The sequence below is a fragment of the Phalangium opilio genome, unplaced genomic scaffold (genome assembly GCF_054372755.1).
Source record: "Phalangium opilio isolate 3A_F unplaced genomic scaffold, DU_Popi_V2 ptg000043l_1, whole genome shotgun sequence".
Taxonomy (NCBI): Eukaryota; Metazoa; Arthropoda; class Arachnida; order Opiliones; family Phalangiidae; genus Phalangium; species Phalangium opilio.
Genome location: NW_028324167.1, coordinates 1650603 through 1663804, shown reverse-complemented (window position 1 = coordinate 1663804; position 13202 = coordinate 1650603). Strand labels below are relative to the sequence as shown.

The following is a 13202-nucleotide window of genomic DNA, read 5'->3' as shown; positions in this document are numbered from 1 at the left end:
ATAAATTTACCAATTATCATAATTTTTGAAAAGTATACTGTATCTAAATGACATTCCCGGCGGCCATTTTCCAACATGGCGGCCAAACTATCTCATGAATGGTTTCAATATTTTACTATGAGGTTTACACAGCTCTGATTATAATATCTGTCAATTTTCATAATTTTCCAACAACATGGTGAAATATACTGTACCTAGCATTGATGGCGGCCATTTTCCAATATGGCGACCAAACTATCGAACACAGAGTTGTAAAATTTTTCTATGATGCTCATGTGGTCCCAGTCATAATGTGTACCAATTTTCATAATTTTTGAAGAAGAATGTGGAATACATTGTAGCAATTGCGCTTTTTCCTTACTATTATAAGGGAAACGATTTCCATTTATATACCAAAATTTTAAAAGAATCGGGTAGGAGGGGTACGCATCAATTTAAACGTCAATATTAGCAAAGTTTGAGAAGATATTGGTATAACTTTATTTTAAACGATTAAACTATTATCAATGTTAATTATTGAAGATTAAAATAATTCAAAATAATTATATTTATTTAAATATTAAAAATAAACCTCTCGTGCAAAGAGAGAGATTATCATTGCCTCCTATATCTACCAAGGCTCGTGCATTGTGTATATTTCATTCATTGCCTCCTATATCTATCAAGGCCCGTGCATTGCGATATATTTTTAAAAACAACAACAAAAATGGGAAGCTCCTCTCAGAAACATAATAATTTCTTTTCTCTGTATATGAAATGAAAATATGGATAATATTGAGCTCCTTCTTTAATGGTATGAATACTTGCCTGTCTATTAATATTTTACGTAGGAGTAATACGTTTTTAGCGAAGTCTAGAGAGGATAAACATAAGCGAGATTGTTTCGGAAAAAAAATACTGCTTCCACTAATGGGTTTATACTCCTTGTTACTGTTGTATAGAGTAATCATTATAAAAGCTTAAAAAATTACGAGAGGACAGACCTTTTTTATCCTCTTGTTTTATTCTTAATAAGAATATAAAACATTTATTTTGTATCAAAAAATATTTTTGGTGCTAAGATTGCTTTAGAAAAATCCAAACGGTTAGGCATTGGTAAAAAAGAAATGTGTAAGCTATTTGCAGAGATGATAATTGTTTTACATGTTTTAAATAAGACTGAAGCTTCCACTATTGTGTTTATGCTCCTTGTTTGTTTGACTGAAAACCATCTAGGTGTAGATAACAGTCAGACCAAAAATTTCAAAAATATATATTTTAAATCTAATCAGATACGCCCACCTAGTTGAAAATAGAGCTTTTAAATTTGCGGAAGCCATTCTTGAGAATTTTTCTTTGCTTGTGGGTTGTCAATTTATCTGCCAGTAAATATTTTTGTTTGGAAGTTGGATATTAAGTCAAATCATAAGTTTATAAGATATGTTCCATAAGTATGTCACTACCCATACTTCGTAATGTTAGAGGCTTAATGAGAGCTAGTTCAAGAACGACGTGAGAATTGACTACACTCGGTTTTGCAGTCCATCCTCCTCTTTAGTCTGTACTAAGCCTTTGGCAGCGCCTCACTAGGCGTCGCTTTACGAGAATCTATGACGTTTCACCTACGTCACTTCATGACAAGCTCTCATTAACGAGTGACACACTTATGGAACATATCTTATAAACTTATGGTCAAATTAAGTGGTTGTTAAGAGCCAGCAAGTTTTTGCCGCTTCTTTTTGTGAGTATTTGATTTTTGTATGTAAAATGGAGGAAGATAATGTTGAGGGTAAGGATGAAATGCGGAAGCGCAAAGCGCGGGAAAGGATGAGAGCAAAAAGGTCGACGTTTTCATTGGATACTTAAGTTTATATAATCTTCTCGACACGGAGAGGTAATATTTTGGTTTTCCCAACTTGTTATTTATGTGCTAATTAAATAGATAACGATTTTCCCCGTTTCCTACCCCTCTCCTCATGTGTTTCGTTCTCGTTCGGTAGCTATAGCCATCTATGTTATGTTTGACTGGAACGTTTTGGCGGTTAATTCAAATATGCTTTTAGATAGAGCTAACTTAGTGTTAAATGAGCGTTATGCGTTTGATCATTTTAGCATTGCTAAAGGTAATTCGAGGGGATAATCACTATAACTTAACTTTCTCTTTCAAATGTTTCTGGGCATAAGTCCTTGTTAGAAATTTATAAGATGCGATAAGTGTGCATTGGCATGAGTCTATGTTGTAAACTCATCAAGGGGATTATCACTAAAACTATCTGTTCTTCGAGTCGCCGGAATATTAGTATTACAGCATAAGTAAGTTTATACGGTTATAATTTCATCACTGTTTAGAGTAGGGCATCGAGGGGCTATTAACTCTGATTTTATGCACGGTAAATCATTTAAGAATTGTAAAAGATAGGCTATTCACTCATTAGGGTAAGTTATAGAGGGGTTATCCACTCATTAGGGTAGGGTATAGAGGGGCTATTCACTCGTACGATGTGGATACTATTACGAGCCCTTGGGCCGTCTTGTTTTATACTGGATTTACCGTTCGCGCTTCCAATTTTAAGTAAAAAATGTCATATCTATTCAATTTATTAAGGCTTTGAAATAAAGATAGTGCTTTTCACCCTGTAAAGATGACAAAAAGTTTACTGTGTTTTCCCTACGGCAGTTATAAGAGTGGTGTTTACGTTAGCGCAGTTAATTCAACATTCCCATATGAGGTATAGAGGGTTTCATGATTTGTTAATAGCACTATAATGCTAATAATTGTGAAGGTCTGTGATATAATTCCTGAAACTCAAACCAGCGTAGAGTGTGACGCCAGTATATGGTAGCATCCTCCACCAGGTGTAAATGTTACGTGAAAGAGAAGTTGGCCTCTCTCCGTCTCCGCCATAGGCTCTCGAGTGTCAACCCCCCTGGATGGGACCGAGGGGAACGAGAGCCCGGGACGAGAGAGCTACTCACCAAGGTAGTTAGAACCACGACTCAGGAGAGTCAAGACTGTCCCTTTAGAGGATGAACTTGTAAACCCTTTATGGAAATAAATGTATTTATTTTAAAATCTAAAATCTGTGGTTTTACTTCACTTTTGTAGCTAAGGCGCGATTTTCCTCCATCGTTAAATTAACGTCTTATCGCCCTCTACAAAATGGTGGAGGGGCCGTGCAGCCATAATTAACGACTTTAAGTACGATCCTGAAAAGCTGCACCGAAAAACTACGGTACAACAAGGGACAAAGGTAGAATCTACGGACGAATAGCGATTAATGGGAGCTGACCGGACCCGCACGCTGAACCACAAAAAAAGACGCCATTTTGCAGTACCGAAACTCGAATAGGGACCCGCTCGCTTCAAGAAAAAGAATGGACTCCTACAGTACACGGACCGATGGAGTCCAATTTCCCGTCCAAACACTTTAACGACTTGCGTTTTCTTGTACAGCTCGCTTGAAACTAGAACAAAGGAGAACATTACGATACTCGAACACTGAAAATGGCCATTACCAGCAACGAAGTATCCACACTAAGGAAGACCCATCGCATAATCAACGTACCAGAAAGAGTATCAAAATTTTGTTTTGTTTTAATTTACTTTACTGAAAACTCGTGTTTACGTTGTTTACGGTAATAACCTTACGAACTCTATTAACTATAATTCCCCTTGAATTAAATTGTTGCGTAAAAAGGCAACATTAACTTTTATCTTTAAATTTTGTTAATTAATTAACTGACCCTCTCAAGCCTGGTTCACACCTGGCGAATTGAGGAGCGAACGGAGGAGCGAATAGCCCGTCACGAACAGTTCGCTCATCCGTTAGCCTAGTCTGACATAGTTTTGGACATTCGCTCACCCCGTTCGCCCGGAATAGTTTCCAAACTATTTTTACGAGCGAATAGGTCAGCTTTGCCCGTATAAAATGTGGGTGGGTAGGAGGCCTTTTTATTCGCTGCTCAGCTCTTATCTGTTATCGCCCAAAAATCTATTTTCTAGCGAGCGACCAAAGAAGATTTTTTTCTTTCTTTCATCCAAATATACTTGGCCTTAAGCATGACCAAGACGTTCACCGGGTGGAATGCTTTCTGGCAAAATTGTGTCGTTCTTCTGAATAAATGGACATACCATTTGCAATAAACTCTTTAATGTTGTCGGAGTCGTTCTCAACCACTTCCTAGGCATATAATTGGCTCTATCATTCATTCGTAATTTCTGCAATAGTTTACGAAGCTTAATCAAATCCCATACAGTTTTTTGATTTTTTATTGGCTGGTGTATTAAGTTCATCCTCTAGCTACAAAAATCCTACCCCAATGCAATGCAAGCACCTTCTTTCTATCATTCTATCCATTGGAAATGATGAAAAAGGATAAACCAGCCAATCTTTCTGATTTTCCCGCCAATATAGCACCCCCTACAGGTATCATTTTGGAGATTTCGCCCCTCAATTCGCCTAGTGTGACAGCTCTTCGCTCCCTCATTCGCTTGGATCTATTCGATTACTTATTCGCGCCTTTAGTTCGCTCCTCCGTTCGCTGCTCAATTCGCCAGGTGTGAACTAGGCTTCAGAAGATTTTCGAATAATTCCTTTAAAAATGGATCGCGAAAATCAAAGTGGTAGTGAAGGTGACGAAAGTCAGCCAATGTCCCCTAGTAGGGTTAGAAAACAATTTAAAGGCCTAACGGCAACCATGAATTCTCTATTGGAGATGCCAAAACAATAAAACCAGTTGTTATAACAACTCATGGCTTCGGGAATTTCTAATACTCAAAATGGTAGTTCATCCAGATATAGTTCCGAAAAAACGGAAATTTGCAATCCTATCACGGGCCTACCTGACAACCTGTTACTACCACTTTAAATAGGAATTTTCCGCCACGTGTTACCGAAACGGTAGAGCAAGGTGACCCCGAAGAGTTAGTAATCCCACCATTCGGACACACCCCTATCTTCGGGGATTCCCATGAAAGTAAACATGGCAGATAGAAATTACTATCTATAATCGAAAACAGAGACCCAACGAGAAAGTTTTGGAGTTAATCCTAGAAATAGAACAAATGTGTAAACAACTCGACACTAACATGTCAACACATGAAATAGCTAGGAAAGTTTTGAATGGATTAAACCCCCACCTGGTTCGATCCAGGAAAATCTCGGGCGAACACTCCCTCACCGAAGTACAAGAGGCCGCCCAAGACGCACAGCATATGCAGGCTCAATGCGACGCGTACGATTCAAAATTTACCAAATCCTCTAATATTAACTTTAAAGCCAAATTGGGGATAAAAATAGGGATAATAAGTTGGGCCAAGAGGACAATGCCAATTCAAATTGCCAATCCATTGTTAGGGAAACCAATAGGGAGACGGTAGAAGAAAAACGACCTCCTCGCCAGCGCTCGTATTGTGGCAAAAGAAACCACAGGGAAAAATATTGCCACAAAAGAAACCGCGATTAAAACAAAGCGGAGCAACGTACCGACCAATCTCAGTCTGGACCACGTGCTTCCGCTGCTGTGATAGTGGTTGGCCCAGTTTATCAGGCGAGGGATACAATTTTAGACCCCCATACATCTGTTAAGTCGCTTAATCCCCGAAACCCAGAATCTGACCATTGGGATGACCAATCAAGGATAGGCAAAGAGGTTAGTGAGGGTGAAAGCGATACCCATCATGTTAGGCAAGACGTGAGGCTTAGCTGCTGCGTTTCAACGTCACCAATTACTATTCGTGGGTGGGAAAGTACCGCTCTCATAGATAATGGCGCTGACGTCACTTTGATGTCCAAATTCCTCTATGACTCCCTAAGGTACCAAAATGAGGAATTAGAATCTTACACAGGACCGCCGCTAGGGGCAATAAATAACACTAACGTAGAATTAGAAGGGCGATCCACTTTCGTGGAAAAAATTAGCGACAGCTCCTGGAAATAGAAATTTTGTTTATCCACTAACCCGGAAGCCGACATTATAATAGGTTGGGATTTTATCCTTCATACGGGGCTTCACGCAAAGCCACACACGTTGACGTACACGTTTAGAGATGAGGGCCAAGAATACCCTTTAGTTTCTTACGCGACCGGTTTCGGCTCGAATTTTTGCGGCGCCTCAGATCATGGGTCGTCGGAACTCAAACGAGTTAATCCGAGTACCGATCTAGTGGAAAATATTCCTGTAACGGTGGAGGTCAAGCCTCCTGAAGTTCCAATAGATAGGACCCCCGAGGAGCTGCAAGGGCTAGCACAAATCGAAAAGATAGTAGTAAGCTTTCCCGATTTGTTTTCAGGGAAAGCTGGCCGAACAAAAGTAGTCGAACACGTAATCAAACTATCTGACCCAACCTCCTATAAATCGCGCCCATATACACTTTCTCCTCCCAAGCGAGAAGTTGCGGAAAAACAATTGGACCAAATGCTCCAAGATGGGTTAATTAGGAAAAGTAACTCCCCCTTTTCATCCCCCATATTACTAATCAAAAAGAAAAGCCTAGACCCAAACAGTAAACCGAACTACCGTTTCTGTGGGGACTTTAGAAAACTTAATAGTGTGACAGTACCGGATGTGTATCCGATTCCGCTAATTAGGGCACAGCTAGACTAATTATTAGGCAATAAATACTTTTCAGTCTGACCTAAAAGATGGGTTTTGGCAGGTGGAGTTGAGTGAAGAAAGTAAGCAGTACACAGCCTTTGTGACACACAAAGGTCTGTTTGAGTTCAACGGCATGCCCTTTGGTTAGGTAAACACCCCGGCGACCTTCCAAAGACTCATGGAATCAGTTTTTAGGGACTTTCTTACAACCCACGCCGAAATATACTTCGACGATTTGCTTTCCAAAACCCTGTCAATAGAAAACCACGTGGTCGCCTTTGAGAAGATTCTCGAACGCATGCGTGAAGATGGTCTCACGTGCAAACGAGAGAAATGCCATTTCTTAATGACAAAAGTGAAATACCTAGGTTTATTAGCTAGTGAAAACGGAATTGAAACGGAACCATCCAAGACACTGGCTATTAGAGAATACTCAAAATACCCCCGTCCCACTAATCTGAAAGAGGTCAGGCCCTTTCTAGGAATGTGAGGCTGGTACCGCGAGTTTATAAACCACTTTGCTGAATTAGCCCTCGCGCTAACTAATCTCACCAAAATCTCGTCTCAGCATTTTGGTGGATGGAAATAATTTAACAGATTCTGACTTGCGTATGGAAAACTACCTCAATGAAACGTTCGTTCATAATTTCAACCGGCGTATTACGGACGACTCTCATCTACCTCAGTTAACCGTCAACATTATGGATGACTTCGTGCCTTCCTTCAAGGACATAAGTCGAGTTCTCGACCAGTTGGACGTTAAATCCTCTTCCGGCCCGGATGCCTTCCCAATCGACTCCTTAAAAAATGCTCTTCGACTATTTTTCGCCCACTACATGTCCTTTTTCACAATTCGCTGCTACAAGGCAGTCTCTTCAGAGATTGGATAATGGGACACATTACTCCTATTTACAAAAATTCTGGTCAAAAATCCAATGCAAAAAACTATCGTCCAATAAGCCTCACGTCCACTATATGCAAAGTACTGGAAAAGTGTATCAAATTTGCTCTAACAACTCACCTGAAGCCATTTCTTTCCCCTTACCAACACGGGTTTCTACACAATAAATCTACAGTTACCAATATGCTTTCTTCACTTCACCTATGGATGGATGCCTATGAAAATAAGAAGCGCGTGGATGTCCTGTACCTTGATGTGCCCAAGGCCTTTGACACGGTCTCGCATCCCTGTCTTCAGTCCAAACTCAAGATGTATGGAGTTAACAATAACGTACTACAATGGATATCGGCGTTTTCGCAAAATCGTATGCAGATGGTTCGTGTCGATCAGACGTTAAGTGACCCGTTACCAGTCTATAGTGGCGTACCACAGGGAAGCGTTTTGGGTCCTCTTTTATTCTTGGTATACATTAACGACGTACCAGAACGGCTACAATCAGAATGTCGTTTGTTTGCTGATGATCTTAAACTATTCCGCGTCATCAATTCTTATTCCGATGTCAAAACTCTTCTGGATGATTTGAAGACTCTTGAGGCTTGGTCGTAGGCAAACGCACTTTCATTCAATGATTCAAAATCGGTTGTTCAGAGTATCCAAGCCAAGAAAATTCAGCCTACCTCGCCATCTCCGTATTTTCTTGTGGGCAAAAACATCAGACGTGTTACCGAACACAGCGACTTGGGTACAATTATAACAGCTAACCTTGACCAACACTCCCATGTCTCTCGCACGGTGACCCGTGCGAATTGCCTCTTGGCCGTAATTAAACATAACCTTTCTGGCCAGTCCCTAACTACTTTGACCTCAATCTACACGACCTTTATTCGACCATTACTGGAATCAGCCTCTTGCTTATGGAACCCCTATCGTGTTCGGGACATAACCCTCCTGGAGGATGTTCAAGCCCGGGCTTCAAAGATCTCGTATTTGCTGAAAGCCTTTAGGCGAGAAGACAGACTGAGGTCCCTAAACTGGCAATCTCGAGTTCGAGTGCACTTCCTATACAAGTTCGTAATGCTGGAGACTTGCAGCTCGAGTTAGTTCGAGAACGACGGTGGTTAATTTTGCAATCCATCTTATTATTATTTAGTCTGCATTACTCAGCCTTTGACAGCAGCGCCTCACCACCAGGCGTCGCTTTACCCTGAATCTATGACCTACTTCACTCGCTTCATGACGAGTAGAGGGCTGCAAACTGAAAAAAGTCATTCCCAAAGCCAGCCAACTCCAATGGTAAAATTTTCACAAACGCCAATGCCACCCTAACGCCATTGTTATATTTTCAACTCCTCCCTAACGCCACACTAAAGTTCATTTCATTTTTGAATCCCTGCCAAAGCCAATTGTGAAGTTTCACACGAATTCGAATCCCTGCCAAAGCCGATTGACAGATTTAAAAATCTTTCCAATCCCTACCAAAGCCAATTGATAAATTCAATAATATTTCCAATCCCTGCCGAAGCCAATGTAAAATTTGACAATTTTTCCAATTACTGCCAAGCCAATGAGAAATCCGACACGTTCTCTAATAATCCCTGCCAAAGCCAATGAGATATGCGACAACTTTTCTAATCCATGACCAAACTAATGAGATATCCGGATTATCCGACAAGTTTTCCCATCTCTGCCAAAGCCAATGAGAGCTTCAACAAACTTTCTTACTCAAAACACAAAAGCATTTAACGTAACCAATTTTCATTTATATTTACCCCAACGTTTCCCAGCCGGCCGTGTGGTATATTATGAACTTATTTATTTTGAAGGTTTTCCAACGTTATCCCACTGCATTTTTTCAATTATTTTTATTATAAACTCGAACATTGTTTATAATTGTAGTTTTCCTTTTTACGTTTAATCTAAGGCGACGGAAAAATTTATGACTCTCTAACTTGAAAGAACAAATAGTTTTAGTTTCGTTTCCTCTAGCACAGCGATGAATTTGATTTTTTTTTGCGGAGGGACGGCTGTACCAGCCGCGACCGTCATGTCCCGTCTGTGTTGGGTGTGAACTTCATGCATCCCGCTTGCGCCAAAACAGCCGCGTGGGAAATTCAAAGAGGAAAAATTGACTAATAATACTAATGCCACCCAACTCCGGTTGAATAAAATAAGGCCGGCTCCCAATGCCACCAACTCCATTTGGATACTATAAATGCCAACGCCAGCCAAAGCCACCTGAATCCAACAATAATCCAGTCCCGACCGACTCCCGTATAAGTTTTCGAAATATTTCCACTCCCTTCCGACTCCGTTCCATTTCAGAGATAATATTCCCAAAGCCACCCAAAGCCAAATTATTTATTTTACCCAACTCCAACTCCGACCAAAAATGAGGGAGTCCCTTGGCTTTCTATGGAGTTGGAGTTTTCCCAAAGCCTTTGCAGTCCTCTAATGACGAGCTATAATGTTTAACCAGTTACTAACTTATCGATGAACATAATCTTATGAACTTGTGTTGTTAATAATTGGTACTTTAGAAGGAACTAGTTTAAGAAGTACTTTTTTATTTCTAATTATTTTGCAGACATGCGAGTTCCTTCTGTGTATTTTACGAAAATGCACCCCAAAGTTTTTAGAACTGTTCTTAAACGCTACTCGACGTAACTCCAACTTCAAAGTTTTAAAAACGTGGCTGCTAAAAGCGTTAAAGGAAGGCGTTGATGACAAGTTGCCACTCCTCGCTATTCAAATTATTAAAGAAGTAATTAAGGTATTTATAACATGGAGAATAAATTAATAATATTTTCAAATTGAAGAAAAATAAAGGATAACTTCAGCTAACATAACTGATTACGCCTTTAAAGAACGGAATCCTTTTTCTAAAGATATAAAAGGAATTAAACATAAAAATTAAATTAATAAATTACATTAGCATTTAATTAGTTATAAAAAAATCCAGGACTACTGCGCCACCATCCGCCATTGCAGGTTTAGTAGGGTCTGCTAAATCGAACTAACCTTACCCTTACCTCTCTCGGCCTGTGAGAATTCAACCAATTCCGTTTGGGGTAAGAGAGGTTCGATTTAGCAGACGCCACGGATGGCGAGGCAGTAGTCCTTGATCGTTTTTAAGACTAATTGAATGTAATTGAATTATCATGTTGTAATAAGAGATCATTTACTTATTTCATTTTAATATTTGCTTCCTTTTATATGTTTAGAAAAAGGCCGTTCTTTTAAGGCATAGTGTTTTGTTACCTGCACTTTTCTATTAAATGCGATGCTAATTAATAGATTAATGGCGTCATTAATGAAATCCTGGCCTCTGTTAAGAAAGTGGAGCTTCTTGAAGTAATCAACCAGTTTTTTCTCGAGAAGGAAATTAACAGTTCAGCGACTGATGTCTTAAATATTCAAGTACAATGTTTAAATTTAGTCTCGGGTAAATACCGAGTTTTATTATTCCTATAAAATCCTGTGTTTTTCAACCTGTTCTATATTATCCTATAATTTCTTCATTCGGAGATATTTCGCGAACGTTTCATTATGCGGACTGGTCTTATAGTTACTAGAAGCCTAAGTTCATAAGATATGTTCCGTTCCAGAAGTTTGTCACTGCATGTTACAAACTGGAGCTTGTCATGAATAGATTCTCGTAAAACGACGCCTGGTGAGTGGGGCGCTGCTGTCAAAGGGGGCTTAGTAAAGCAGACTAAATAGGACATAGATGCGGAAGTTCTGCAAAATTAACCACCACCACCGAGTGTAGGCCTAATCCATTCACTTGCTTCCGTCGTTCTCCCTCAAACTAGTTATCTCGAGCTGTGTAAGTTTCTCAGTAGCATTACGAACTGTATAGGTATAGTGAAGTCATGCTTATGGAAGGAACATATCACTTATAAACTTACGTCGATGCTGTTAATGCCATGAACTTCTGAAAGAAATCTTTTGATTTTTTTTTAGTTCTTTGCCAGAATATAGAATCCCGCAAGGTCGTAGCCCAAGGATAAATAGTTTTATTACCGCGGTTTTCGAGCCGAAATTGATTTTTAATTGCTATAAGAAGAAGTGCGAACTGGGGTAATTATGGCGTAAGGTATTGCAAAATTCTAAAATTTAATTGTTCATTAATTCTAGCATGGTAATTGCTCTTCAAGCATCTTATATAGTAATTAACGCCAGGGATATCTTCACGCCTGAGGTTCAAGAACTTCTAAGAAAATTTAACGAAGTAAGTGAAAGTTTTTTTTTTATTTTAAGCAATGCTTAAACCAGGGTTCTTGGAAACCTGGAAATACATTTTTGACCAAATACTCTGGGAATTTTAAACGATTTTAGTAAAATTCAGGAATATTATAAGAGCATTTTTGGTCCTATATTTTCCAAAAAAACACTTTTTTTTTTATAAAATCCCATAATTCTGGGGGCAAAAATCCAATTTTTTTTCCTATAAGGAATTTAAATTTTTGGCTGGGCTCCCTGGCATTTTGTTACCTATGATTCTGAATTTTGTTACAGTTTTCAAATTTATATTTAGGAAAATAAATTGGAAAGCCTATTAGCTTTGGGTCTATCTAACAATTCACCTGCTGTCCTGAGGTCTGCGTCATCACCCTTGATTTCCGCCATGGAAAACTCTCAACCCACGTCACTTAATTATCTGTACGATAATTATTTATATTCATTGAAACTCTTAAATACAATTTCAACTTGAATTATTTTCTTTTCGTTTCAGGGCAATTCTCCACATGGTAATTGAAAACAACTCCGAAAATTCCAATGATGCCTCGCTCTCTAGGATCAGTCCTTATTTATCAAATTCAACAATTGAAGATGATTTCTCTAATGAAGTAAGTAAAGCTTAAGTTTATAAGTGATATGTTCCTTCCATAAGTATGAGTGCACTTTGCGACAATTTCTTTTTAGCGAGTTCTTAATTTCACTAAATCATGCATATATTAATCTAGGGGACTGAAATTGTCGACATTAAATTAAACAGAAAACAAGTATCAACAAGTAACATTAGTTTTAATTGTTCAAACATAATAAAAAATTATTTCAACTCTTTAAATTCAAATCATTAAAACATGTCAGCTGGTAAATAACCCCTTATTAATTAATTTAAACGTCATACGTGTTGTTTCCTATTCTCGTCCAATTTTCATTCTCTTGCTTTTGTCGATTCAACTGTTCGGTATACGGTGGTGCGGCCGCGACTTTTCAAAGGACCGAGGCGCGGAGATCTTTTCGCCCACGACTTAAGAACCGTCCGATGCGCGGAGGTGTTGTACGCGACACTCGGACTCTCGGACACCTTATCCCTTTCAACCTTTTTCTACGACTGACGCGAAACAGTCTTTTTGCATTCTACTTCAAACAGGCATACGCCACGAGAAGCACGTAGGCCACTTTTTGGTATAAGGCTTTGGCAATGCCAACGTGGCCAAACAAGTTCAGGGGTTTACCAGGAATGTCCCATGACTCGTACGATTGGGGTTTTTACTCAGCTTTAAAAGAATTTAAAAGAAATATTCAAACAAGAAGCTCGAGGCCATAATATGAACACTTAACCAAAAGATGATTATAATATAACAATGTTACAAAATATAAAAATAATGTGACAACTTCCTATACAAGTTCGCAACGCTACTGAGAGACTTACAGTACTCGAGATAACTAGTTCGAGGGAGAACGACGGAAGCGAGTCAATTGGCTACACTCGGTG

General features: G+C 39.2%; 1 long non-coding RNA gene across 6 annotated transcripts; it reads right to left on the bottom strand.

Annotated features, from left to right (window-relative positions):
• Positions 1-605: 605 nt before the first annotated feature.
• Positions 606-12929, bottom strand: LOC149677306 (uncharacterized). 6 transcript variants are annotated; one of them, XR_016366365.1, is made up of 5 exons: positions 12612-12929; positions 5860-8475; positions 1144-5790; positions 984-1065; positions 606-930 (listed from the first exon to the last, which is right to left on the bottom strand). It is a non-coding gene; the product is annotated as an uncharacterized LOC149677306 (long non-coding RNA). The 6 variants fall into 6 exon arrangements; XR_016366366.1 differs by having other exon boundaries at positions 606-906; XR_016366361.1 differs by having other exon boundaries at positions 984-5790.
• Positions 12930-13202: the final 273 nt, after the last annotated feature.